This window comes from Agelaius tricolor, unplaced genomic scaffold, assembly GCF_023055355.1.
Source record: "Agelaius tricolor isolate 1412-34295 unplaced genomic scaffold, bAgeTri1.0.p SCAF_50, whole genome shotgun sequence".
Lineage (NCBI taxonomy): Eukaryota > Metazoa > Chordata > Aves > Passeriformes > Icteridae > Agelaius > Agelaius tricolor.
This window is the reverse complement of record NW_027269310.1, coordinates 2,941,909-2,969,661: the sequence shown is the minus strand read 5'-3', so window position 1 is coordinate 2,969,661 and position 27,753 is coordinate 2,941,909. Positions and strand designations below refer to the sequence as shown.

Here is a 27,753-nt window from a genome sequence, read left to right as displayed (position 1 = left end):
ACTTAGCTACTTCCCTGCCAAGTTTCAAACCCCTTTCCCCCCACACATCCAGTTGTTAACCCCTCCTATCCCAAGCAGTTTTCCTCCCTTATATTCCCTGCCTTGTGTCCCACCCCCAGTTCTCCTGATTAGCTGAACATTGTATCCTCCCTTGAGACCTGCCCCCCTTTATAAGCTGTTGTTTGCCCCCAGTTCGTAGCCTGGGACCCCGGACTCAGGGAGTTTAACATCACATAAAGGAACCCCAGTGCCACCCAGGCCCGTGCTGTGGCCCCTTTTGTTCCATGCTGTGCCTCCACTGGTAGCTGAGAGTCTGTGGAGCCCCGAAAGAGGGGGACTGTCACCCCCCCGTCACCATCTAGCTGGGACGTGCGACACCACATTGTACTACTCTCTCTAACTCCAGCATCTCCTCCTTCATTCCCCTCTTCCTTCCTCTGCACCTTACAAATTTGCACACCTTCATCCCTGATAGCACTCTTCAACCAACATGCTGCATATAATAGTTGCTCGGGATCGGTATCCTTCCGAGCTGTCAGATAGTGACTCAGTTGTTGACACATCCACTTGTCTTTTGTCCCATACCACGGCCATCCTCCTTGCACATCTAACTCTGGCCAGACTTCTAAACAGTAGTGAATCATCCTAACTTTATCTAATCCCTCCGTGGCCTCTATAAAATCCCATCTCTCTAGCAGTTCACTAAGGGACTATGGGGGGGTATATTCTTCAGTCTCTTGCCTCTCTTCTTACTATTACGTCCTCTCATGTTTTTCAGGCCTCCACAAAAAAATCACAAAGGTGCCTCTACTTGAAAAGAAATGTACTGACAGGTAACTCAAAAGAAATCCTATTTGAGAAGTCCCAGCCTCCTCCACCGAGACTCAAATTTGCCTGACCCCTTTCTTCAGTACTTTAAAAGAAAAGAACTGCCTGATTTCTAGTTTGCCTGGTCTCCCTCGTCAGGATTTACATATCAGCACTTTAAAAACTCGAGACCCCAGCCTCCTTTGCCGAGACTTGTGCCTGACCTCCTTTGTCAGGACTTAAAATAAAAACTGCTTGATTTCTTAAATTGCCTAACTTCCCCCGTCAGGACTTACATATCAGGACTTCATGTGCGGAGACCTCAGCTTCCTTCGCTGAGACTTGTGCCTGACCCCTTTGTCAGGACTTAATTTGCCTGCAGGACTTGTGGACTTGCCCGAATCCTTCTCGGGACTTGTGATTTACCTGACCTGCCTTGTCAGGACTTAAAACAAAAACAGTGGCCTGATTTTTAGTTTGCCTGACCTCCCTCACCAGGACTTACATATCAGGACTTTAAAAACTCGAGACCCTGGCCTCCTTCACCAAGACTCATGCCTGACCTCCCTCATCAGGACTTAAAAACAAAAACTGCCTGATTTTCTAAATTGCCTAACTCCCCTCATTAGGACTTACGCATCAGGACTTCTGGGCTGCGTGCCACTCACACACTATTTTTTCTGCATGCCCAGAGGGGGGGCCCTCTTTACCCCTTAGGAGGTGCCTCCACCACCAATCCCACTCGCTGGCCCCCGTTCCTGGCTGGCCCCCTTGTGGGAGTCCAGGACTGCGGTACTGGGAGGTCCCCACTCGCTCCGAGGATCCGAGCTGCCGGCCCTCGTCTCACTCACACTCCACTCGCTCGCCCCCTGCTCCTGCTGCCGGATACTCTCACCAGTCCGGTGCTCCTCCGCGTCACTGGTCCCAAGCCGATCTTCTCTGATCCTAATAGCCAGCTGTCCTGGGGGTCCAGAGTGGGCAGCCATCCCAGTCCTGGTGTCCTCTTCAGGCGTGGCCATCCTGGATGAGTGCCCAGCTGAAATAAATAGGGCAGGAGATCTTACTCCTTTTCAATGCCTTTTTTGAAAATCAGCTTGGGTAGGGAGAACCGACGGGTCACGCACACACTGCCACTGCTCCCAGGAGTGGCACGGAGGAGGAGGAAGAGTGCAGTTGTGTCTGCAGGTTTGCAGGCAGAGCTGGGGCTTCTGTCCTCATGAGAGCACAAGGAAATTCCTGTTTTTCAGTTTGACATTTGAGGTCCTCTTTCTAGCTGACATTCTTTAGGTTAGGGTGAAAGGTAAAAAGGATCTTAGCAGACACTGGATTCAGTTCCTCACCCCTAGACATCACTTAGATCTCTTAAGTCCATGGTGGCTCATTGTTTTAGGGGTTTTCCCTGCTAGATTTGGTGAGGTGTTTCCACATTTGCATACCAGCCCCGATGTCACCTCCTCATCACAGTCTTGGGTGCCATTTTCCAGGAAGCAGCAGGGTGATACTTGACAAAGAGGTATTTCTAACTATCAACAACAGGTAATTAAAGAAAAACAATTAACAACAGGTGATTCCAACATGAAATTATTAACAACAAATAGTTAAAACTCCAACTTAGCAGCAATTGGTTTAACCTGTTAACTCTGCAACTTTTTTTAAAAAATGGACAACTTTTCTACTCATAACAGAGGCTGTGAGGGTTAGCCCCCCTCATCATTCCTTGATCGATGACAGGATCATGTGACAAGGATCCCAAATTCAGTGCCATCCAGAACTGTAGCCCCACCTGCAGCATCCCAAAGATGGACTAACCAACTAATTAGGGATTTATCAGGTCTTCTAGTGTAATCCTTCTGTAGGCCACGAAGGTCCTTCAGGGAAAAGGACTCAATATTGGCTTCTGATCTTGTGCCTGCTGCTTTGACTCCTGATTTTATGTCAGGAAGTGTTGAGGTTCCTTCTCCTGCATCATCATCATCATCATCCACTGGCTGATCAGTCTTGGCCGTGCACTTTCCGCTTCTAGTACTGGTAGCAGCAGCCATTGGTTTAGCTGCTGGCTTAGGCTCACTGTCTGGTTTGGCTGCTGGCTTCGAGCCTGGGGTGTTGGCTGCAGCCTGAGGGACTGGGATAGCTGCTGATTTATCTCCCTGCCCCCCCTGCCTCTGTCTGCTGCCCGACAGTATCTAGCAGTGTGTGATAAGCACAAGCCAGGGCCCAGTTCACTGTAATGATCTTTTTCTCCTTAGGCTCATCCTGCTACTTCTCTTTCAGGTATTTCCCCACCTCAGTTGGGTTCTGAATTTGTTCATGGGGAAAGTCCCAGACTATAGGGTCAGAGAATTCCTTCAAGATTTGGCCCATATCCTCCCATTTCCCACACCACTCAGGATGTTCCACGCCTGGGTCTACTCCTGAGTCAGGGGTCTCATCAGCCCGTCTAGAAATCTCAGCCCTCATTCTGGAGAAGCAGCAGATGTATAGAGGAAGCTTACCAGATTGAATACCAGAAAGATGGTCTCTTGAACATTCAGGGGAATCTGAACATTCTCCAATAGCGATGCTACAGATTCAGAGGAGAAGAAGGAAAACAAAGGCTGAAAAACCTCCTCCCCTGCTCCTCCTCTAACAAACTGGGTGCATAACCATAGCCATTAACCATTCATACCTGGAGCAGACCCCAGCATGTTTATAAACTCCTTACAAATCATTACCACCAAGCCCAGCAGGAGAGCTATTGTGGTCACTGCCCCTCTGCTGTAAAAACTACCTATTAGGGACAATACTAGAGCTGTTTCTGGATAAGATAATAAACCTAGGGACCATAGAGGTATTAAGATCTCAAAAAACCCTAGGGACCAGAAATGCATGCAAACCTTCACCCCAATAGACATTATGAACTCAGAAAACATGGCTATTAACTGCTATATATGAAGACAGAGTAAGGGCAGCCAAAATACATTAAAAACAGGGTTTTTTCACTCTCTCTCTCGAGCCCCACGCATTGGGCACCAAATTTTGTCCTGGTTTAGGGCAAATTTGGTAGAGAATCTCCAAAGGGGGGCCCCTCCCCTAAACCAGTTTGGGAAGAATTACTCGGAGAGAAGGGGAAAGAACCTGTTTATTTAATAGGCACAGCACCCCCCAGCATACAAAATGAAAAATGCCAGGTGACACCACTCTTTCACCACTCTGAAAAAAGATGACAAATTCAGAAAGTCTCTCTTGGAGGTGGTCGCTCTGTTATCAGTCCATCCTGAGCTGGGGTAGCTGCTGCAGGCCACAAGGTGCAAACTCTCGGTGCTCCCAGGTCCCAGTCCGCAGCAGGTTCAAGCTGGTTCAAAAAAGGAAAGAAGAAACAGTCTAGGAAGAAATTTGGACTGTTTAGCTAAACTAGCTAATGAGCAGAAGCAAGAGCAAGCAGAAGCAAGGAAGAAGCAAGAGTGAGAGAGAAAAGCGAAAAGCAAAAGCAAAAAAAGCAAAAGCAGCACTATGTACTGCCCTGTCTCTGTGTCCCGCCAGGCTGATAAGAAAAGCCAAACAAAACTTTCACTCTTCAGAGCCAGTCTTAAAGTCACAGAACATAACAGCCAGCATAAACAGAACACATGAATGGGGATACAAGCATCATAACGTCACCCTAGGACACACGGGGACAGGGGCCAGGGCCCTGGGGGTGGCACAGGGGGACAGGGACCCCCTGGCAGCGTCCCCGTGTCCCCCAGGGCCAGAGCCTGGGCCAGGGCTCCTTCACCCAGCTACCAACGAGGCCTTGAGAGCCCTGAAAAAATCCCCAGCAAGGGAGCAGCAAAAAACAGATTTAATATTAAGGGCAGCAGCACAAAGTTCCTTGGCAAGAGTCACTCTGCTCCTGCTTGGACACTTCAGACACACCAGGGAAACAAAGCAACAACAAAACCAAACAGAATCCAGGCAGTCAAACCAGAAATGAACCGAGAACTGTCCCTCTGTGTGTGTGTGTGACACAAGGACAGTGAGGGCAAGGATAAAAGGAATATGGCCTAAAAGGTTAACAGAGCTCAAAGTTAACAGGACTTAACTTATACCTTAACCTTAACTGATACTTTCAACTCCACAAATTTGCAAAAGAGCAGAGTGTAACAGCATTTAACCTAACTTAAAACTATGACTTAGCAATTTAACAGAGGAATAACACTTAAGAATATTTAACTTAGCTGATAACTTATATTGAAGGTAACAACTTAGCAACTAAGAACAACTCTTAGCAGCATTTAACTTCACTTAGACCTTGTGATTTAACCTTCCCTACAGGCCTGACTGACTCAGCTATGCAAGGCACTCCAAGCCCTCAGAGAGCAGCATTTCTGCCACATTTCCCCAGCACAGGCACTCCTGTGTGCACACAGCCACAAAGAGTCAGTGCAAGGCACCTGGGAGCAATTCCCCTGAGGGCAGGGAATGCTCACTGCTGATGCTTTGGCATCTCCCCAGCGGGCAAAGGGTTGAGCCTGGAGGAGTGGGGGGATCGGCCCAGGCTCTGTGCTTGTTCAGGATCCCCGAGTGCAGCAAACGGGAGAGTTCCTGGCTGGGAGAGGCCCCGCTCAGAGGGAGTCTCTGGCCCAGGAGAGCTCCAAGGGCTCCTTTTGGAGCGCTGTTTGCAGGGCCCCAAGAGAGGGGCTTCAGTCCCAGCAATGCTTCATCCTGGCCGCACTGGGCACCAACAGCTTTCTTTGGCAGGGTGAGAACAGGGATGTTGTGCCACTGAGGGAACAAAACCAGTTCCCAGGGCTGCTGCTAAAGGAACCAGGAGCTGGTTGGGCAGCAGCAGTGCCTGGAGCAGACAGTGTTTGTGATGAGCTGCAGAGGAGCTGAGCCCAGGGGCTGTTGGCCAAGGCTGAGGCCCAAGGAGCATTTCTCAGCTGGCAGGGTGGCCTGAGAAGGGCAGGGGGGAATGCACCAGGACAGGGTGATGGAACCAAGGGACCATTGTGACACTGTGGAAACTTTGAGACCAAGGGACCACTGTGACATTGCTGGGCCTCATGGAACCAAGGGGACTGTACTGACACAGTGTAGCTCCATGGAATTTAGGGATCATTGTGACACTGAGAGGCCTCATAAAATCAAGGGTCCATTGTGACACCAGGGGGCCTCATGGCACCATGGAGACTACTATGACACTTTGGGGTGTCATGGAACCAAGGGGCCATTGTGACACTGCAAGACTCCATGGAAGCAAAGGTTCATTGGGACATTGCAAGGCCTCATGGAACCATGCAAAGACAATTAAGACACTTTACAGCCTTATGGAACCAAGGAACCATTGTGACACTGAGAGGCACCATGGAATCACAGAGACCATTGTGACACTGAAGGGCACCATGGAATCATGGAGACCATTGTGCCCCTGGGGGTCCCCACAGAACCAAGAGGACCATTGTGATATTGTGGGGCCTCATGAAACCAAGAGGCCTTTGTGACACTGCAGGGCTGCATGCAACCAAAGGTCCATTGTGACACTGCAGGGCCTCATGTCATCAGTGGTCCATTGTGACACTGAGCAACCAAAGGAGACCATTGTGACACTGCAGGGCTGCATGGAACCAAAGCTCCAGGGTGACACAGAGTGGCCTCCTGTCATCAATGGTCCATTGTGATACTGTGGAGCCAGAGGAGACCATTGTGACACAGCAAAGCCCCAGGGTCCAAAGGTCCATTGTGACATTGCAGGGCTCATGGAACAGAGGAATCATGTGACAATGTGGGGCCTGGGGAACCACGGAGACCATTGTGACACTGCAAGGCCTCATGGAATCCTTGGGACTATTGTGACACTGCGGGGTCTTATGACACCTGGGGGCCACTGTGACATTGTGGGACCCCCTCGAACCTGGGGGCCAGTGTGACACTGCAGGTCTTCTTGTAATCAAGGGGCCATTGTGACACTGCTGGAACCCATGGAATCAAGTCACCATTATGACACTGCGGGGCCCTATGTGTGGAGAGCTTTGTGGACAGTTGGCTAGCTGAGAAAGGTCACGTAGACATGATACCGCTGATTAAGATTTACAGAAAGCAAGTCTAGGAGTCAGCAGTCAGTGTCCAATCACTGATGCGACCTTGCTGCAACATTAGGATGGGGGAGAGGAACTTTTGCCAGAAATATGGAGATAGTTTCAGCAGAATAACCACAAGAATGTAGAAGTAATAACAAAATAACTATAAGAAAAGAGAAGTAGGCGTGGTTGCCCGATGAATAATTAACTAATAATGAGCTCAGCTTTGCAATATGTATAAGCTTCATTAACACCAATATAAATATGTCTGAAACATCTCAATAAACTTGGAGATTTGCTGATCACTCTTGTTGAGTGCTGCATTTCTTCCGCTGACCCGACAAATGGTGATCCCGCAACGTGATACTGGCAACGGCAACCACGGTGGATCGGTGTAGGAGTTCAGGTCCTGTCGCAGCAAGGACAACGAAAGCACCGCTGAAAAAGGGAAAGTGCCACGCCCTGGGTGACCTCAATGGAGAGCCCGGTCGATACGTGCTGCCGAGACCTTGTAGGGCTGCAACAGTGCGCTGACTTTTTTAAAATGCATAGAGAAAGGCAAGCAGCATATGATTTATTTACTTGCTTTTTACAAAAGTGTCAGTTTAAGGGCATAGATTTGCAGAAAGAGCTTCCTGGGTTGTTAGCTTATGGGTATGAACAGGGAGTTTTTCAAAATCCTCGTACAGTACATGAGTTGACAGAGTGGCGCAAATTTGGGGACAAGCTGTGGGAGGCAGTCATAGATGATGATAAAACTGCAAAAAAGTTGGGAAAGTTGTGGCGAGTTGTGCATGATGAGTTATTACAATATCAGGCAGAAGAAAAGGCTGCTAAGCACGCTAGCGTGGCGCATGAAAAGAATAGGATTATGGGGACTGGTTTAATTGTCCTTTACCCCCTGCTACATCCAAAGTCATTTTGCCACCAACATCGGCTCCTGCTTCAAGCAGCAGCTCACCCCCTGCATGTGCTACAACAGCACCGTCCACACTGCCTGTGTCAAACTCTCCTCCTCCTAGTAATGAGCCGATCCCTAGGTCAGAAAGTGACCTAGTGGGGGCCATTGCATGAGAGTGAAGGGAAGCATAGGCAGCAGTAGCAAAAAATATCATGGATACAGGGGATGAGGAAGCTATAAAATCAGCTATGGATGTTGCTTGTCCAGTGATATATTCTCCTGTAGCAGGGGGTGGGTTTCAAGCAACAATAACTGCTCTAGACTGGAAGTTGTTGTCGCAGTTACGGTCCACAGTTAGTCAAGTTAGGGTAACTGGTGAGCCCACTAAACAAATGATTGATTATATCTGGGGGACTAAAGTTTTGCTGCCGGCTGATTGCAGAGGAATAGCGAAGCTTATCTTCACTCAGCATCAGCAGCTCTTATTTAATGCACACTGGCAGTCATTCTGTCAGGAATGTGTAGCAGCAATACGGCAGCCAGGCGACCCATTACATGGGGTAACCCCAGAGGAGTTAATAAGTCTAGGGCCTTTTCTTCGGACAGAAGCACAGGCGTTAATCAGTCCTGATAAGTGTCGGGAGGCTATGCGTCTGGTGCGGTTGCCTATAGATAGGATAAAAGAGCCAGTGGGAATTCCTTCTTATATGGGAATAAAGCAAGGAAGAGATGAATCATTTGGAGCTTTTATAGATAAGGTAGCCAATGATATTGAGCAAGCAGGAGTCCCAGATTTCATGAAAGGTACTTTGTTGAAACAATGCGCCGTTCAGAACAGTAATCAGACTACAAAGAACATATTTAATACCCTAGGAGCTAATTGGTCTATAGAAGAAGCTTTAGAACGATTGGCAAATGTGCCCATAGGGACTCAAGCAATGTTAGTAGATGCTATTAAGGAGTTAGGAGCAGGATTACAAAAACAGGCAGAAGTTTCACAAAAACAGGCAGAAGCCTCACAGAGTCAGGTGTTAGGTGCTCTTGCCCCCCTACAAGCAGCGGCAACAAATACTCCACGGGCTCTATCTACTGGCCGATTCAAATGTTACCGGTGGGGAGGTATAGGACACAGGCGACAGGCCTGTCAAGAAGCCAGTGTCTGCCTGATGCCAAAATTGTCGCTTGGACACCCACAACACCGGAGCCTGCCGACACCGCTTGGAAAATGGGAAAGCCAGCGCATCCACCAGCCGCCGTGCCCAGACACAAGTAGCTGCTGTCAACACCTCAGCCCAGCTTCCCTCCAACCAGCCACCGCCAGGAGCCTCGGATTGGACGTAGCAGCCGCAGCAGCAGTAATCTTGATGACCATCCAACCGGAACAGGTTCCGACTGGAATAAAGAGACCAATCATTATTGATGGATTGCCTATGGGAGCTTTACTTCTGGGTCATTCCTCGGCTACCATGATGGGATTATTTGTTTTACCTGGGGTAATAGACGCTGATTATACAGGGGAAATTTGTGTTGTGGTGCATACTCTTTTTCCACCTATACAAATCGAGAAAGGACAAAGGATAGCTCAATTGGTTCCTTTGGAACAAATGGCTAAAACTTTAGCCCCTCATCAAACACAGTTGAGAGGGGAGCGAGGATTTAGTTCCACTGGAGGACTTACTTTATTAACAATGAACGTGAATGATCAACCAAAGCGCAGTGTAATAATGGAGTATCGGGGTGTGAGGCAAACCTTGGAAGGATTATTAGATACTGGAGCAGACTCCAGCATTGTTAGTCCAGATTTCTGGACCCACAACTGGCCATTGCAGTCAACAACAGTGCCAGATACTGGGGTTGGAGGCCTAACACTTGCAAGAAAATCACCCATGTTATCTGTAACTATTGATGGAAAAACTTTGTGGAGTGTTTTATCAATTGTACCTTTGCCCCCTACTGTACAATGCCTTATTGGTTGGGACATTTTGGCTCAAATGGGAGTAGTACTGACAAATGAGAACCCTTTGTGCTAATGGCCATTGCGTGGACTTTCCCAATCCCATAAACCTGGACCACAGACGTTCCAGTATGGGTTAAGCAGTGGCCGCTAAAAAGGGAAAGTCTGGAACAAGTTCACATACTAGTACATGAACAATATAAGTAAGGTCATTTACAGTTGTCAACAAGTCCATGGAATACCCCTATCTTTGTTATTAAAAAGAAGTCGGGGAAGTATCGCTTAATACATGATTTGCAGGCTGTAAATGAACAAATAGAGCCTATGAGAGCCTTACAACCAATATTACCTAATCCGGCCATGTTGTCAAGGGACTAGCCACTTTTGATTATTGATCTTAAAGACTGTTTTTTTACTATTGCTCTTCACCCTCGAGACACTCGGAGGTTTGCTTTCACTGTGCCAGCTCTAAACAGGGAAGAGCCAGACAAGAGATTTGAATGGGTTTATCTTCCCCAGGGCATGCGCAACAGCGCCACCTTGTGTCAACTGTGTGTTGACAATGCTTTACAACCTTTGCGGCAGGCCTGGCCTGAAACAATCATTTATCATGATATGGATGATATTTTATTTGCGCAGCCACAACCTTTTACAGGTCAACAAATTCAAAAAATACATGATGCCCTGAAACTACATAGAGTAGATGTAGCTCCTGAAAAAATTCAATTATCTGCACCTTGGAGATATTTAGGATGGATACTTACTGATCAAATTGTAAGCCCCCAGAAATTGCAATTAAATATTAAAATACATACACTTCATGATGCTCAAAAGTTACTTGGCGATCTACAATGGCTGCACCCTATTGTAAGCATCCCTAATGAACTATTAGATGAACTTCGACCTTTACTGAAAGGAACTGATCCAGCACAGCATGTCCATATAACCTCTGAGAAGGTTAAGACACTTCAACAGATACTGGACTGTGTGACACAAGGCAGTGTTCAGAGACGTGATCTTAACATCCCTATACAGCTGACAGTTTGGTGTGGAACTAAATTTTTACTGGGTGCGCTTACTCAGCAAGACAGAAAAACAGGGGAGGTATGGGCTTTGGAATGGATATCTCCTCCACTCCAACAGCATAAAACCCTTCTTCAAAAAATTGAAATTTTGGCTGATTTGCTGAAAAAGGGTCGTGAACGGGCGTTACAGAGTATGGGAAAGGAACCTGGTCAGATACGGATACCAATGAAGAAGGGTACATTGACCTGGTACCTGACAAACAGTATGGAATTACAAGAGGCTCTGTTGGGAGCCGGTAGCATAATTGCCACTGATGATATTCCCAATATACCATTGAATTGGATAGGACAGTGGAGTTGGATTCAATGCCCAAAAAGATCACTAAAGCCCTTATCGGATGCTAGAACTGTTTATACGGATGCGGGAAGAAAATCCAAAACCGCTGCAGTGACCTGGCAGGAAAAAGGACAATGGCATCATCAAACACTCCAAGCTACCGAGATGGATACCTTACAAACGATGGAGCTATTGGCTGTTGTATGGGCCATGATGCACTTTTCTGGGCCTCTCAACATAGTGACAGATTCTTTGTATGTTACAGGAGTGTGTGAATGAATAGAGGATGCCTCTATAAAAGAGGTTCAAAACAGGAGGTTGCATGAACTGTTTATACAGTTGCAGAGGGCAATTAAGCTGAGGAAGCATTCTTTCTCTGTTATCCATATCAGAAGTCACAAATGGGAGATTGGTCTAGGAGAAGGTAACGCGCGAGCAGATAAGCTAGTCTCAATCACACAAGCGACTCCAATTCCCAGGCAGACTATGGCCAGAGTGGCACACTCCATGTTCCACCAAAATGCAAAAGGCCTCCATAGAGAATTTCAGATCTCTATGGAGGAGGCACGGGCAATAGTCAAAGCCTGTCCCATATGTAGTCATCATAATGGGGGCTGCGGGTTAGGTCTGGGAGTTAACCCAAGAGGGCTGAACACAAATGAGACCTGGCAAATGGATGTCACACATGTTGCTGAGTTTGGAAGGATGAAGTACGTGCATGTTACCATAGATACTTATAGTCATTTTATATGGGCCACAGCACAAACGGGTGAGAAAGCAGGGCAGGTGGAGAGACATCTCAGTAGTTGTTTGGCAGTAATGGGAGTGCCACAGCGCATCAAGACAGATAACGAGCCTGCTTACTGTAGCAAAAGAATAAAGCAATTCATGCAAATGTGGGGAATAGAACACGTGACAGGCATCCCTAATTCTCCTACAGGGCAAGTGATCGTAGAGAGAGCAAATGGTACCTTGAAAAGATATTTGAGTAAATACACAGATATCAGAGAGTCACAAGAAAGATTGTTAAAGTGTTTATTTGTTTTGAATCACTTGTGTGTTTTTGGGGAAAGTAAAGTTCCTGCTTTAATTCGTCATTATGTACAAGAAAAAGATGGTGTGAAGCAAGATGTATAGGTAAGATACAGAGATCCTAAAACAGGACAATGGCAAGGTCCTGCTAAGGTGTTATACTGGGGCCATGGGTATTTTTGTGTTTCTACCCCTACAGGATCTCTGTAGGTACCTGCTAAATGGACCCGAGCAGCTGTGTTTGATGGAACACCTCGATCACCTGAGCGAAGAGGATCGTCAGCGAGTGGAGACGAAGCTCTTGATCATCCTTCGACCGATACTTCTTAAACTGTAAGGACAGTGTAGTTTTGCCATCAACCAAGCAGTTGATCAGTGCAAATCTGTTGATGATATATTAAGCTTGCTTTCAGCGCTTTCTACATTTGAATCTAGAGGGCCTAGGATTTTAGCTTGTATTAAGTGTCATAATAGACATTGTGCTGCATAGATACGGCTTTTTTGCGGGGGTTGTCTGGAAACTAAGTGGGTGCATCAGTCCTAATTACCTGAATCGTGGTGCAGGAGCTGTGATTTCTATTAACAGTTCAACTCCTGGCAAAGAGAACTTGAAGCATTTACAAAGCTACCTAGCCACCAAGGGTTACAGTTGTATGAATCCCCAGAACAGATAATCCTTGCATGGTTTAGGTGGGAAACCCAGCATTTAGTCAAATGCACTTTAGGGCAATCTCAGTCATGTATTTTACAGTCTAAGTGTGGTCAGGGTATTCCCCTGTCACAGTAAAGTGTAATAGGTCCTATTTCAGGAGGTCAAGATCCCAACCGAGCGTGGGATGATTGTTTGAGAAACCTAAAGAGGTTAAATCTAGGCAGATCAGAAGGGAAAAAGAGAAAAAGAAAAAAGATATATTCTTAAAGGTTTGTGACAAACATGTTTGTTTCCAAAATGTCTGGGTGGTTCACAGCAGTGCCTGGAAAAATCAGGGTGACATGGAGACCTTATGCTATTACTATACTAATCTTTGACCTTTTTGCGGACAGTGCAGACCATCAAGCATGGGCCCCACTTCAGCCCAAGACTAACATAGGGGTCACCCTGGCAACCTTAACTAAACAGGAGGCTGTTTGCCTGTCATTATCTTCTCCTGGCAATCCATTTACAATCTGGTTGGTTGGGTTACCAGCAGACTCCTGGCCATGCCCCTCACATGTACCCACCTGTAGAGTCAACAGTGCTAGGGCAAGTGTGGATAATTGGGATCAATGGGTTTCCTTTTTTCCCATAGCACCGCAGGAACCCCAAGAATTGGAGCTGTTAGGTTCAGTGATGGCAGATGCATATATTCATTTTAACCATAGAAGCCAGCTGCCAGTCAAGAACCATTCCAATATTGTAACTTCCAGCATGGCTGTCTACCATAATGCAACAGCCTGGTGCAATTATACCACAAAGAAAGTGTCAATCTCATCAAATGACCCTATTCAATTGCCAGCAGGATACTTCCTGATATGTGGGGACTGTGCTTGGCCCGGTATCCCATCAATGCTGCACGGGGGACTGTATACAATTGGACAGCTGTCTCTACTTACAGCCAACACGTCCATGATACTAAACATGAGCCACCACCATCGTCGCAATAAATGAATGGCTCATGCATTTGCTGCAGACTGCAGGGATGATGTAAAATTCTGGTCCCTAGGGGCCATAGTTGCAGCATCTTTCTTGACTCCAGGGGTATCAGCAGCAGGTGCTCATGCTATTTTAAACATATAAGATGTTGGCTTTCTAAGCAAACCAATGCCACCTCTTTGGCACTTTCTAGCCTTTTGCTTGATGTTGATTCTATTCACCATGCGACACTTCAAAATAGAGCTGCAATTGATTTTCTTTTACTTGCACAAGGCCATGGTTGTGAAGAATTTGAGGGCATGTGTTGCATGAATCTTTCTGATAATTCACAGTCCATTCACTCCCAACTCTCTGAGTTGCAGGAGTTAACTAGAAACCTACAGGTAGAATCGGGCCTTGGTATTGATGGATGGCTCAAATCATTAGGCCTGGGATCATGGTTACGCTCTACTGTTAAGGTCAGCATTATCGTGGGAATTATAGCTTTGTTGGTAGTATTAATTTTGCCATGCTTTTGCATGTGCCTACAGAACATGGTGCAAAAGATGATATCTGCTGCATTTAATCGGACCATGCTTGTTCAGCAGAAAAACGGGGGAAATGTGGAGAGCTTTGTGGACAGTTGCCTAGCTGAGAAAGGTCACGTCGACATGATACCGTTGGCTAAGTTAGAAGAAGGCAAGTCTAGGATTCAGCAGTCAGTGTCCAACCACTGACAAGGACATTGTGCCCTTGGTGCAACAACAGAATAGAGGAGAGGATATTTTGCCAAAAATATGAGGATAGTTTCAGCAGAATAAACACAAGAATGTAGAAGTAGTAAGAAAATAACCATAAGAATATAGTAGTAGGCATGGTTGACCGATAAATAATTAACCAATAATGAGCTCAGCTTTGCAATATGTATAAGCTTCATTAACACCAATATAAATATATGTGAACTATCTCAATAAACTTGGAGACTTGCTGATCACTCATATTGAGTGCTGCATTACTTCCGCCGATCCAACAGATGCTGGGCAAGGGGGCTGGATCCGTGCCACAGGTGGGGTGGGGTGGACTCTGTGCCAGGGCTGGGCTTGTGGCCAGGGCTGGGGGCTGTGCCAAGCCGGGCTTTGGCCTGGGGGCTGGCAGGGAAGGTGCAGGGAGGAGTCCCGGCAGAGATAAAGGTGCTCCTCACCTGCTGCAGCCTCAGGCAGCACTGTCCAGAGCAAGAGGAAGATGAAGGTGGCTGTGCTCAGCGTGGCCCTGCTCTTCTCCATCCTGCTGTGCGCCCCGGCACAGGCCAAGGTGAGGCACCAGCCAAACGCTGTCCCCACATCCTGCCCTTCTTTCTGGCCTCCCATCCCACCCTTTTGGTCCCTCCTCCGTGTCCCATTCAGGGTCCCCACACGCCCTCCCACTGACCATTCCTGAGCCCTTTCCTTCCCTGTCCCCCCCTCAGTCCTTTGCCTTTCTTCCTGGCCATTGTAGCAGGGTCCTCCTATAGAATTCTCTGGCTCACCCCCCATACTCCAATGATCTCCCAGTCCCGTTGGTTTTGTCCCCACCTGTCCTCGTTCTTCTGTCCCTACCAAGCCCCTCCCTTGCACTCCCATGTCCCTACACCTCAATTCCTTTCTCCTCCCCTGTACCTCACACCCTGCTCCTTCCACACCCCCAGCCCTGTCCCCTGGGCCCTCAAGTGACCCCAGATCAGTGTCTTTGGGTCTCCCCCCACCTCAAACAGATCTCCTTGGAGGCCCTGAATTCCCATCCCTCTGCCTGCGCCCTGCTCCTTGCACCCGTGTCCCCCCCAGCCCCACAAGGTCCAGTCCAGACCCAGCCTTTGTTCTCCTTTCCAGGCACTCCTGGAAGGAACCCAAGATGATCTCCGGGAGGTGAGTGGGCGGCTGGCATGGGAGGGCATCCCCTCAGGGAATTGGGGGGCGGTGGTTTCTCCCCATCCCTTGCTGGCACCGGGGACATCCCAGTGACCAGCGAGGTCTCCTGGTCTCTCTGCAGTTGGATTTAGACAATGTCGCGGTCCTGGAGACGCCTCTGGTGGGTACCACGAGTTCTGCCACTGTCAGACCCTCCCCTTGCCTGATCATCACAGCCCAGGCCATCCCTGTCTGTCCCAGCAGAGCCCAGTGCACCCCTCCTGACAGCCCAGACAATGCCCTGCCCCAGGGCTGCTCCCCAGGGAAGCCTTTGCCCAGGGCCCTGCTGCATTCCCATCCCTGTCAGCCCAGGACCCCCTGGATGAGCCAGGATGCAGCCCCTGCCCCAGCTGTGCCTCTTGGCCAGGAGCCCAGTGCTTCTGGGCAGCAGCACAGCAGCTCCTGCACCCCATTGCTCCCACTGCCCCTTCCCCAAGGCCCCCCTGCTCTCCCCTGCCTCCCAGTGCAGCCCAGTGCCCCCAGTGTGTCTCTAACGCTGCCTTTGTCCCCAGCCCCCTGTGGCTGAAGAGCTGTGGGCTCTCCTGCGGCAGAAGCGCCTGGCTGCCTCTCTGGATGCCTAGGTGAGCCATGCCTGCAGGGACAGGGCTGGGGACAAAGCCCAGCCATGGCCCAGTGGGCTCCAGAGGTCACCTTCTGGGCTTTGTCTTTTAGGGTTGCAAGGACCAGTGTCCTTTTTCCTCTCCAGTGGCATGAGGAGATGATCATCCCTGCAGGAACCCCCTGAACCCTTTGAGCTCTGGGCCATTTCCCCTGAATAATCACTTATCAAGAATCAACAAACCCTTTGAGCAAAGCTTTGCTCTGTGTCTCTGTGTGTGTGTCTGTGGGTCTGGATTTCCTCCTTTCCAGTGGTCTGGGGAAGTCAGGCCGGGTCTGGGCTCTGCTGCCTTGACACAGTCTGTGCTTTCCCCCAGACAAATGGTGTGTTGGGAGTTGTGCAGAGTCCAGGGGGACTGGGTTGACTAGGGGGGTGGGTGTCCAGGTGGTGGGAAAGGCTGTGATTCACTGTGAGCATGGTAGGAATGGCCTGGGTTTAAAAGAAAAAAAAAATTAAAAATAACCTTTCTTTAAAACTTTTTCTCCCTGTGAGAAATGACTGCTCACTTCTCAAAGTTTTGAAAAGTTTATTAAAACAAAAAATTACAACAAAAGGACTAAATAAGGAAAAATTTACAATAAAGGACTAAATAAGGAAAAAGTGACAGTGCTGGGAGCCTCCCTCATTTTGTGGCTGGTAACCACGTGGCTGGCTCATCCACACAATGGCTGCTCTCCCTTTTATATCCTTGCTGTTGACACAGGCAGCCCTAGCTCCTCCCAAAGGCTGTCTCTTGACTCTTGGTCGCTGTCCATTAGTGCAGACTGCTTTCTTGGAACTGGATTGGAGCTCAGCTGTTGCTAAGCTGTGCCTCTTAGGAACAATCTGCCCCTCCCCAAATGCCCAGACTACCAAGATTATCCTGGGATAACAATGCTGGGCGGGGGGACACATTGCAGTAACATAACTCTGTCGCAGACATCTTTCATGAAAAACCCTTTCTTAGGATTTTTCCTTGTGAGAAGCTGCAGTTTCAGCTGTACAACTTCTCTTAACATACTTATCATGTTCAACCATCTCATTAGTCATCTCTAACACTGTGGCATTCACATTCTCTGAAAAAATCCCTCTGCCCAGGATTTTTCTCCTGGGAAGCTGAGAAGCCTCAGAGGAAAAGGAAAACAATTCTTATCTCATTTGCTTCTCCTGCCTTGTGCTCATGTGCAGAATGTGTTTGGAGATTGTTTACCCACAGGTGATTGTTTGATTGAATTCTGGTTTGAGTTATTTTGACTCATTGGCCAATTATGGCCAAGCTGTGTTGAGACTCTGGAAAGAGTCATGAGTTTTCATTATTATCTTTTGAACATTCAGTAAGTGTCCTTTCTGTATTCTTTAGTACAGAATAGTATAGTATAGTATTGTTTAATAAATTATAGTAATATAAAGTAATAAATTAGCCTTCTGAGAATATGGACTCAAATGCAACATTCCTGCCTTCGTCGGGCATCCCTGCAAATACAATAGAACACCTCCAAAATTCTTGATTTACTCAAAAGAATTTAAATGCTAAAAATAAATCTTCATATATCACAAGTATGTTGAAATTATTTATTGGTCTTGAAATTTGGTTCCCTGGCAGGATAGGGCTGCTGGGTCTACCTGTCTACGGGCACTGCGGGGCTGCGGGGTTTCCTGGGTGAGGGGCCCTACACGGTCACCTGTAATGCCTGGCCATGGTGGGGTGGAGCCACTGCGGTGTCCTGGAAAAGGGCGAGTGGTTCTACCTGGCTCTGGGGTTGTTCATGGCCACTGGGTCCATCGGCTCCAGCATGACTCGGGTGAATTTTGGGTTGGTCCAGGTGGATCAGTTGTCCCTGGCCATCCTGAGAGCTCAGCAGGGCTCAGTTGTGTTCGCTGACTCCAGTTCAAATACTGAAGGAACCACTGGTGCCAACACTGCCCCAGGGAAGCCTCACAGCAGGGATTTGTGCACTCTGAGGAGCCCCATGGGAGATTTGGTGCCAACTCCATGAGCCTCAGTTCCTCAAAGGAGATGTCACAAAGGATTGTTTTGTCTGACTACACTGTGAAGAGAACTTGCTAACACTCTGTATGAAGTCCAGAGTTACAAACTAATGCAGTACAGAATCTGGATATATGACAGCTAAAACTGAAGGCATCAGCCTGTTCCATGTTCCCTTGGTTCCATGGGGATCCACAGCTTCACAATGGCCACTTGTTCCCATGAGGTTCCCCAGTGTCACCATAGTGTCCTTGGACCCACATTGTCACAACTGACCCATGGTTCCATGAGGTTCCCGGTGTCACCATGGTCACTGTCAGAGGCTGGATGAGATCAATGTCCTGAGACACCGTGGGATGAGCTGTCAATCAGTCACACAGTGGGGACAGGGCTAACCCAGCCCTGATTGCCTGAGCCATCAGAAATCCCACCTGGGGGCAGGCCCACAAAGGCCCCGGGGCTTAAAAACACAGAGCACAAGGTCAGCCCCTGGTATGGACTCTGCCTTCTCCTGGGGTTTGTGTCTCACCCACACTGGAACCCTAGGAGCTGTTAGTTATATGCATGTCTTCTATAGAGCTTCTGTCTTTCTGTCTCTCTCTCTTTCTTCTCCTTCTAATGCTCTTTATATGCAACATTTTTGGGTACCTCAGCAGCTTATGTGTTCAATGATTTCTAGGTTAAATGAGCTAAGTTAATGAAGTTAATGCTATGATAAGTGTTTTCTGTGTAATTGGATGTTGCTTTAAATCCTCTTCCAAAGTTTCTTGGTTTTTTGTACTTTGCCAGTAGAATTTTGTGTCATTTTGACCTCTTGAGAATATCTGGCTGGTGTTCCTCCTGTGCACCAAACTCAAGTAAAGGAGCCTTTGTTTACCTGCAGCATTTCAGTGTTCTGGGCTGTTACACCCCACAGGTTCATAATGGCCTCTTGTTTCCACACTGGCCCCTTGGTTCCATGGGCCCCAACAGTGCCACAATGATCCCCTTGGTTCCACAACTTCCCACAGTGTTGATACATTGTTAAAGGAGTTAATAGAAAGTTCCAATGATAGGTATAGATTGTTTGTTTAATGTTTTATAGTTATGTAAAGTGCCAGTGCTAGTTTTAATTGTTTTTTTAAAGGTTTTATAGTAAATCCCCTTACTGTTGGGTATTCCCCCCGCTGCTCCCACTCTCATCTAAAATGGCAAACCACCCGAGACCATAAAGAGGATGATTAGGTCAGCTAATAAGCAAATATGAAACTCCCATAAGACTTAGCAGAAAAGGATTACATAACAAAATCCCCTAGAACAACCAACCACCATGCAAATAAAGAAACAAAATACCACCTCTTAAACAAGGAGAACATAAGACAATATCAAAGACCCTGGTCAGAACTTTTTACCTTCGTCACCCTAACCAGAGCGGGCCACGAGCAGTATAAAGATTATGAACCTGAAATCAACAGGCGTCTACTCAGAGACTCTTGTGAGGAAAGAAGACCCAGCTCTGCTGGAGGATGGAGCTGACCTCCTCCTCCTCCACGCCGTCTGGGGAGGAGCGGTGGTGTGAGCACACTCCATGAGTCCCCTACCTAGACTGTTTCCAGTAAAGCTGAAATCACTAAAGAGCTGCTCACGTGCCATTCATAACAGTCTGGGGGACTGGTCCAGGACAGGCCACACCCGAAGAGGACTGAGGGCCTGCGGGATATCTGGCCCTATCTGGAGCGGTCGGCAGCAGCCTAGGACCAAAGAGTGTGGAGGAGCATGGGTAAGTAAAGGCGGTGTCAGGAGTAGGAGGCAAGCGAAAGAAGTGTGTGTGAGACGGGGCCCGGCAGCTTGGAGCCCTGAAGCAGCTGTGGGCCTCCGAGTACCGCGGTTCCAGACTCCTGCGAGGGGACCGGCCAGAAACGGAGGGAAGCAGGAGAAGCCTGAGTGAGTGAGACACCTCCCAGGGGGATAAGGCGGGCCCCCCTCCGGGCGTGGGAGGAATAGAAATGTGAGTGGCACGCAAGGGGTCGGCCTTCCCCCTTCAGGCTTGGTAGGCGCCCTCAGGGCGTGCTGAGGGTGGCAGACGAATTGGTGAGTTGGCACGCAAACCCTGAACGGAGCTCCGGGTGCGGGGAGGATCGGGGCAGTGTGAGTCGCGCACAATCCCTGGAGTGGGGGGACACGGGTCCCTACCGGGGTTTGGGGTGCCCCGAGTACAGCAGTAGCACTGAGTAGAGCCAAGAGGGCCCCAGTGCCCAGGCTTGGACGGCGGTGCTGGGGGTTCAGTGTGCCGCGGTTCAGGTAGAAACCGTAAACCCACTGGAGGTCCCTGGGGGCATTGGGGTCACAGGGCAGCGCAGGGCTGGGCTTACAGGGCAGGGCAAGGCCCGACCTGCCCCTTCCTCCCTCACACACAAAATATTTGGAGTAAACAATCTCCTCCAGTCTGTCACAAGAGGCAATGTTGGAGGTGCAATCCCAATTGTGGCCATGGGCACCTGGCTGAGAAGGACAGTTCTTTTCCATAGGAAGGAAAGCACAGAGCTCCAAGGTTTGGATGGCAGGTGAGAGCCTCAGTAGGCCAAGGCCAGCCAGACTTGTCAGTAATAGCAGATTTTGGATTTAGGGAATTTTGGAGGTGGAAACCCAATCTCGGCCATGGGCACCTGGAGAAGCAGGACAGATTGTTCCCATGGGAAGAAGAGCATGGAGCCTCCCCCAGTGTTTTGGAGACAGATGAGAGGTGACCATTGTGAACCACTGCCAACCAGACTTGTCCTGGTAATATTCCTATGGGAAGAATCCCGGGATAGAAGGAAATTTGGAGGTGAAATCCCAATTCTGGCCATGGCTGCCTGGAGCAGAAGGACAGTTTTTTTCCTTTGGGAAGGGAAGCACAGAGCCCCAGTGTTTCAGCAGCAGATGAGAAGTGACCCTCAATATGCAAAGTCCCTTGGAGCAGTCAGGCTGCCCATGGGAGGCCAAACCAGCCAGACCTGTTCTATGTTCCCTTGGTTTTATGGGGCTCCAGAGTGTCACAATGGTCCCTTGGACCCATGGGTGTCGGATCGGCGGAAAAAATGCAGCACTCAATATGAGTGATCAGCAAGTCTCCAAGTTTATTGAGATAGTTCACACATATTTATATTGGTGTTAATGAAGCTTATACATATTACAAAGCTGAGCTCATTATTGGTTAATTACTCATCGGGCAACCACGCCTACTTCTCTTTTCTTATAGTTATTTTGTTATTACTTCTACATTCTTGTGGTTATTCTGCTGAAACTATCTCCATATTTTTGGCAAAATATCCTCTCCTCTATTCTGTTGTTGCAGCAAGGTCGCATCAGTGATTGGACACTGACTGCTGACTCCTAGACTTGCTTTCTGTAAATCTTAATCAGCGGTATCATGTCTACGTGACCTTTCTCAGCTAGGCAACTGTCCACAAAGCTCTCCACATTTCCCCCGTTTTTCTGCTGAACAAGCATGGTCCGATTAAATGCAGCAGATATCATCTTTTGCACCATGTTCTGTAGGCACATGCAAAAGCATGGCAAAATTAATACTACCAACAAAGCTATAATTCCCACGATAATGCTGACCTTAACAGTAGAGCGTAACCATGATCCCAGGCCTAATGATTTGAGCCATCCATCAATACCAAGGCCCGATTCTACCTGTAGGTTTCTAGTTAACTCCTGCAACTCAGAGAGTTGGGAGTGAATGGACTGTGAATTATCAGAAAGATTCATGCAACACATGCCCTCAAATTCTTCACAACCATGGCCTTGTGCAAGTAAAAGAAAATCAATTGCAGCTCTATTTTGAAGTGTCGCATGGTGAATAGAATCAACATCAAGCAAAAGGCTAGAAAGTGCCAAAGAGGTGGCATTGGTTTGCTTAGAAAGCCAACATCTTATATGTTTAAAATAGCATGAGCACCTGCTGCTGATACCCCTGGAGTCAAGAAAGATGCTGCAACTATGGCCCCTAGGGACCAGAATTTTACATCATCCCTGCAGTCTGCAGCAAATGCATGAGCCATTCATTTATTGCGACGATGGTGGTGGCTCATGTTTAGTATCATGGACGTGTTGGCTGTAAGTAGAGACAGCCGTCCAATTGTATACAGTCCCCCGTGCAGCATTGATGGGATACCGGGCCAAGCACAGTCCCCACATATCAGGAAGTATCCTGCTGGCAATTGAATAGGGTCATTTGATGAGATTGACACTTTCTTTGTGGTATAATTGCACCAGGCTGTTGCATTATGGTAGACAGCCATGCTGGAAGTTACAATATTGGAATGGTTCTTGACTGGCAGCTGGCTTCTATGGTTAAAATGAATATATGCATCTGCCATCACTGAACCTAACAGCTCCAATTCTTGGGGTTCCTGCGGTGCTATGGGAAAAAAGGAAACCCATTGATCCCAATTATCCACACTTGCCCTAGCACTGTTGACTCTACAGGTGGGTACATGTGAGGGGCATGGCCAGGAGTCTGCTGGTAACCCAACCAACCAGATTGTAAATGGATTGCCAGGAGAAGATAATGACAGGCAAACAGCCTCCTGTTTAGTTAAGGTTGCCAGGGTGACCCCTATGTTAGTCTTGGGCTGAAGTGGGGCCCATGCTTGATGGTCTGCACTGTCCGCAAAAAGGTCAAAGATTAGTATAGTAATAGCATAAGGTCTCCATGTCACCCTGATTTTTCCAGGCACTGCTGTGAACCACCCAGACATTTTGGAAACAAACATGTTTGTCACAAACCTTTAAGAATATATCTTTTTTCTTTTTCTCTTTTTCCCTTCTGATCTGCCTAGATTTAACCTCTTTAGGTTTCTCAAACAATCATCCCACGCTCGGTTGGGATCTTGACCTCCTGAAATAGGACCTATTACACTTTACTGTGACAGGGGAATACCCTGACCACACTTAGACTGTAAAATACATGACTGAGATTGCCCTAAAGTGCATTTGACTAAATGCTGGGTTTCCCACCTAAACCATGCAAGGATTATCTGTTCTGGGGATTCATACAACTGTAACCCTTGGTGGCTAGGTAGCTTTGTAAATGCTTCAAGTTCTCTTTGCCAGGAGTTGAACTGTTAATAGAAATCACAGCTCCTGCACCACGATTCAGGTAATTAGGACTGATGCACCCACTTAGTTTCCAGACAACCCCCGCAAAAAAGCCGTATCTATGCAGCACAATGTCTATTATGACACTTAATACAAGCTAAAATCCTAGGCCCTCTAGATTCAAATGTAGAAAGCGCTGAAAGCAAGCTTAATATATCATCAACAGATTTGCACTGATCAACTGCTTGGTTGATGGCAAAACTACACTGTCCTTACAGTTTAAGAAGTATCGGTCGAAGGATGATCAAGAGCTTCGTCTCCACTCGCTGACGATCCTCTTCGCTCAGGTGATCGAGGTGTTCCATCAAACACAGCTGCTCGGGTCCATTTAGCAGGTACCTACAGAGATCCTGTAGGGGTAGAAACACAAAAATACCCATGGCCCCAGTATAACACCTTAGCAGGACCTTGCCATTGTCCTGTTTTAGGATCTCTGTATCTTACCTATACATCTTGCTTCACACCATCTTTTTCTTGTACATAATGACGAATTAAAGCAGGAACTTTACTTTCCCCAAAAACACACAAGTGATTCAAAACAAATAAACACTTTAACAATCTTTCTTGTGACTCTCTGATATCTGTGTATTTACTCAAATATCTTTTCAAGGTACCATTTGCTCTCTCTACGATCACTTGCCCTGTAGGAGAATTAGGGATGCCTGTCACGTGTTCTATTCCCCACATTTGCATGAATTGCTTTATTCTTTTGCTACAGTAAGCAGGCTCGTTATCTGTCTTGATGCGCTGTGGCACTCCCATTACTGCCAAACAACTACTGAGATGTCTCTCCACCTGCCCTGCTTTCTCACCCGTTTGTGCTGTGGCCCATATAAAATGACTATAAGTATCTATGGTAACATGCACGTACTTCATCCTTCCAAACTCAGCAACATGTGTGACATCCATTTGCCAGGTCTCATTTGTGTTCAGCCCTCTTGGGTTAACTCCCAGACCTAACCCGCAGCCCCCATTATGATGACTACATATGGGACAGGCTTTGACTATTGCCCGTGCCTCCTCCATAGAGATCTGAAATTCTCTATGGAGGCCTTTTGCATTTTGGTGGAACATGGAGTGTGCCACTCTGGCCATAGTCTGCCTGGGAATTGGAGTCGCTTGTGTGATTGAGACTAGCTTATCTGCTCGCGCGTTACCTTCTCCTAGACCAATCTCCCATTTGTGACTTCTGATATGGATAACAGAGAAAGAATGCTTCCTCAGCTTAATTGCCCTCTGCAACTGTATAAACAGTTCATGCAACCTCCTGTTTTGAACCTCTTTTATAGAGGCATCCTCTATTCATTCACACACTCCTGTAACATACAAAGAATCTGTCACTATGTTGAGAGGCCCAGAAAAGTGCATCATGGCCCATACAACAGCCAATAGCTCCATCGTTTGTAAGGTATCCATCTCGGTAGCTTGGAGTGTTTGATGATGCCATTGTCCTTTTTCCTGCCAGGTCACTGCAGCGGTTTTGGATTTTCTTCCCGCATCCGTATAAACAGTTCTAGCATCCGATAAGGGCTTTAGTGATCTTTTTGGGCATTGAATCCAACTCCACTGTCCTATCCAATTCAATGGTATATTGGGAATATCATCAGTGGCAATTATGCTACCGGCTCCCAACAGAGCCTCTTGTAATTCCATACTGTTTGTCAGGTACCAGGTCAATGTACCCTTCTTCATTGGTATCCGTATCTGACCAGGTTCCTTTCCCATACTCTGTAACGCCCGTTCACGACCCTTTTTCAGCAAATCAGCCAAAATTTCAATTTTTTGAAGAAGGGTTTTATGCTGTTGGAGTGGAGGAGATATCCATTCCAAAGCCCATACCTCCCCTGTTTTTCTGTCTTGCTGAGTAAGCGCACCCAGTAAAAATTTAGTTCCACACCAAACTGTCAGCTGTATAGGGATGTTAAGATCACGTCTCTGAACACTGCCTTGTGTCACACAGTCCAGTATCTGTTGAAGTGTCTTAACCTTCTCAGAGGTTATATGGACATGCTGTGCTGGATCAGTTCCTTTCAGTAAAGGTCGAAGTTCATCTAATAGTTCATTAGGGATGCTTACAATAGGGTGCAGCCATTGTAGATCGCCAAGTAACTTTTGAGCATCATGAAGTGTATGTATTTTAATATTTAATTGCAATTTCTGGGGGCTTACAATTTGATCAGTAAGTATCCATCCTAAATATCTCCAAGGTGCAGATAATTGAATTTTTTCAGGAGCTACATCTACTCTATGTAGTTTCAGGGCATCATGTATTTTTTGAATTTGTTGACCTGTAAAAGGTTGTGGCTGCGCAAATAAAATATCATCCATATCATGATAAATGATTGTTTCAGGCCAGGCCTGCCGCAAAGGTTGTAAAGCATTGTCAACACACAGTTGACACAAGGTGGCGCTGTTGCGCATGCCCTGGGGAAGATAAACCCATTCAAATCTCTTGTCTGGCTCTTCCCTGTTTAGAGCTGGCACAGTGAAAGCAAACCTCCGAGTGTCTCGAGGGTGAAGAGCAATAGTAAAAAAACAGTCTTTAAGATCAATAATCAAAAGTGGCTAGTCCCTTGACAACATGGCCGGATTAGGTAATATTGGTTGTAAGGCTCTCATAGGCTCTATTTGTTCATTTACAGCCTGCAAATCATGTATTAAGCGATACTTCCCCGACTTCTTTTTAATAACAAAGATAGGGGTATTCCATGGACTTGTTGACAACTGTAAATGACCTTACTTATATTGTTCATGTACTAGTATGTGAACTTGTTCCAGACTTTCCCTTTTTAACGGCCATTGCTTAACCCACACAGGAATGTCCGTGGTCTAAGTTAATGGGATTTGGAAAGTTCACACAATGGCTATTAGCCTAAAGGGTTCTCATTTGTCAGTACTACTCCCATTTGAGCCAAAATGTCTTGACTAATAAGGAACTGTACAGCAGGGGGCAAATGTACAATTGACAAAACACTCCACAAAGTTTTTCCATCAATAGTTACAGATAACATGGGTGATTTTCTTGCAAGTGTTAGGCCTCCAACCCCAGTAACTGGCACTGTGGTTGGCTGCAATGGCCAGTTGTGGGTCCAGAAATCTGGACTAACAATGCTGGAGTCCGTGCCAGTATCCAATAATCCTTCCAAGGTTTGCCTCACACCCCGATACTCCATTATTACATTGCGCTTTGGACTGCAATACAGGTTCATTATTAATAAAATAAGTCCTCCAGTGGAACCAAATCCTCGCTCCCCTCTCGACTGTGTTTGATGAGGGGCTAAAGTTTACCCATTTGTTCTAAAGGAACCAATTGAGCTATCTTTTGTCCTTTCTCAATTTGTATAGGTGGAAAAAGAGTATGCACCACAACACAAATTTCCCCTGTATAATCAGCGTCTATTACCCCAGGTAAAACAAATAATCCCATCATAGTAGCCGATGAATGACCCAGAAGTAAAGCTCCCATAGGTAATCCATCAATAATGATTGGTCTCTTTATTCCAGTCAGAACCTGTTCCAGTTGGGTGGTCATCAAGGTTACTGCTGCTGCGGCTGCTACGTCCAATCCAAGGCTCCCGGCGGTGGCTGGTTGGAGGGAAGCTGGGCTGAGGTGTTGACAGCAGCTACTTGTGTCTGGGCACGGCGGCTGGTGGATGCGCTGGCTTTCCCATTTTCCAAGCGGTGTCGGCAGGCTCCGGTGTTGTGGGTGTCCAAGCGACAATTTTGGCATCAGGCAGACACTGGCTTCTTGACAGGCCTGTCGCCTGTGTCCTATACCTCCCCACCGGTAACATTTGAATCGGCCAGTAGATAGAGCCCGTGGAGTATTTGTTGCCGCTGCTTGTAGGGGGGCAAGAGCACCTAACACCTGACTCTGTGAGGCTTCTGCCTGTTTTTGTAATCTTGTTCCTAACTCCTTAATAGCATCTACTAACATTGCTTGATTGCTATGGGCACATTTGCCAATCGTTCTAAAGCTTCTTCTATAGACCAATTAGCTCCTAGGTATTTATTACGTTCTTTGTAGCCTGATTACTGTTCTGGAGTGCACATTGTTTTAACAAAGTACTCTTCATGAAATAAGGGACTCCTGCTTGCTCAACAGCATTGGCTACCTTATTTATAAAAGATCTAAATGACCCATCTCCTCCTTGCTTTATTCTCATATAAGAAGGAATCTCCCTTGGCTCTTTTATCGTATCTATAGCCAACCGCACCAGACGCATAACCTACTGACACTTATCAGGACTGAGTAACGCTTGTGCTTCTGTCCGAAGAAAAGGCTCTAGACTTATTAACTCTTCTAGGGTTATTCTATGTAATGGGTCGCTTGGCTGCCGTATTACTGCTACACATTCCTGACAGAATGACTGCCAGTGTGCCTTAAATAAGAGC

The 27,753-nt window shown here is 47.3% G+C and overlaps 1 protein-coding gene and 1 long non-coding RNA gene across 7 annotated transcripts in view; one reads left to right on the top strand and one right to left on the bottom strand.

Moving 5' to 3' along the window:
- Positions 1–14,701, top strand: part of LOC139604409 (acidic leucine-rich nuclear phosphoprotein 32 family member B-like) — a 47,070-nt gene extending 32,369 nt beyond the window's left edge. For 4 of the 6 annotated variants that reach the window (XR_011683960.1, XR_011683963.1, XR_011683964.1 and 1 more), the window contains one exon: positions 779–7,147. The gene's annotated coding sequence lies outside the window, so the exon portion shown is untranslated. Of the gene's footprint in view, positions 1–778; positions 7,148–12,290 lie in introns of those variants that run through there. The other 2 variants (XR_011683961.1, XR_011683962.1) reach the window with 2 other exon arrangements.
- A 6,604-nt stretch (positions 14,702–21,305) lies between these two features.
- Positions 21,306–27,437, bottom strand: LOC139604419 (uncharacterized). The gene is made up of 2 exons (XR_011683980.1): positions 23,803–27,437; positions 21,306–23,708 (listed from the first exon to the last, which is right to left on the bottom strand). It is a non-coding gene; the product is annotated as an uncharacterized lncRNA (long non-coding RNA).
- Between the last annotated feature and the right edge of the window lie 316 nt (positions 27,438–27,753).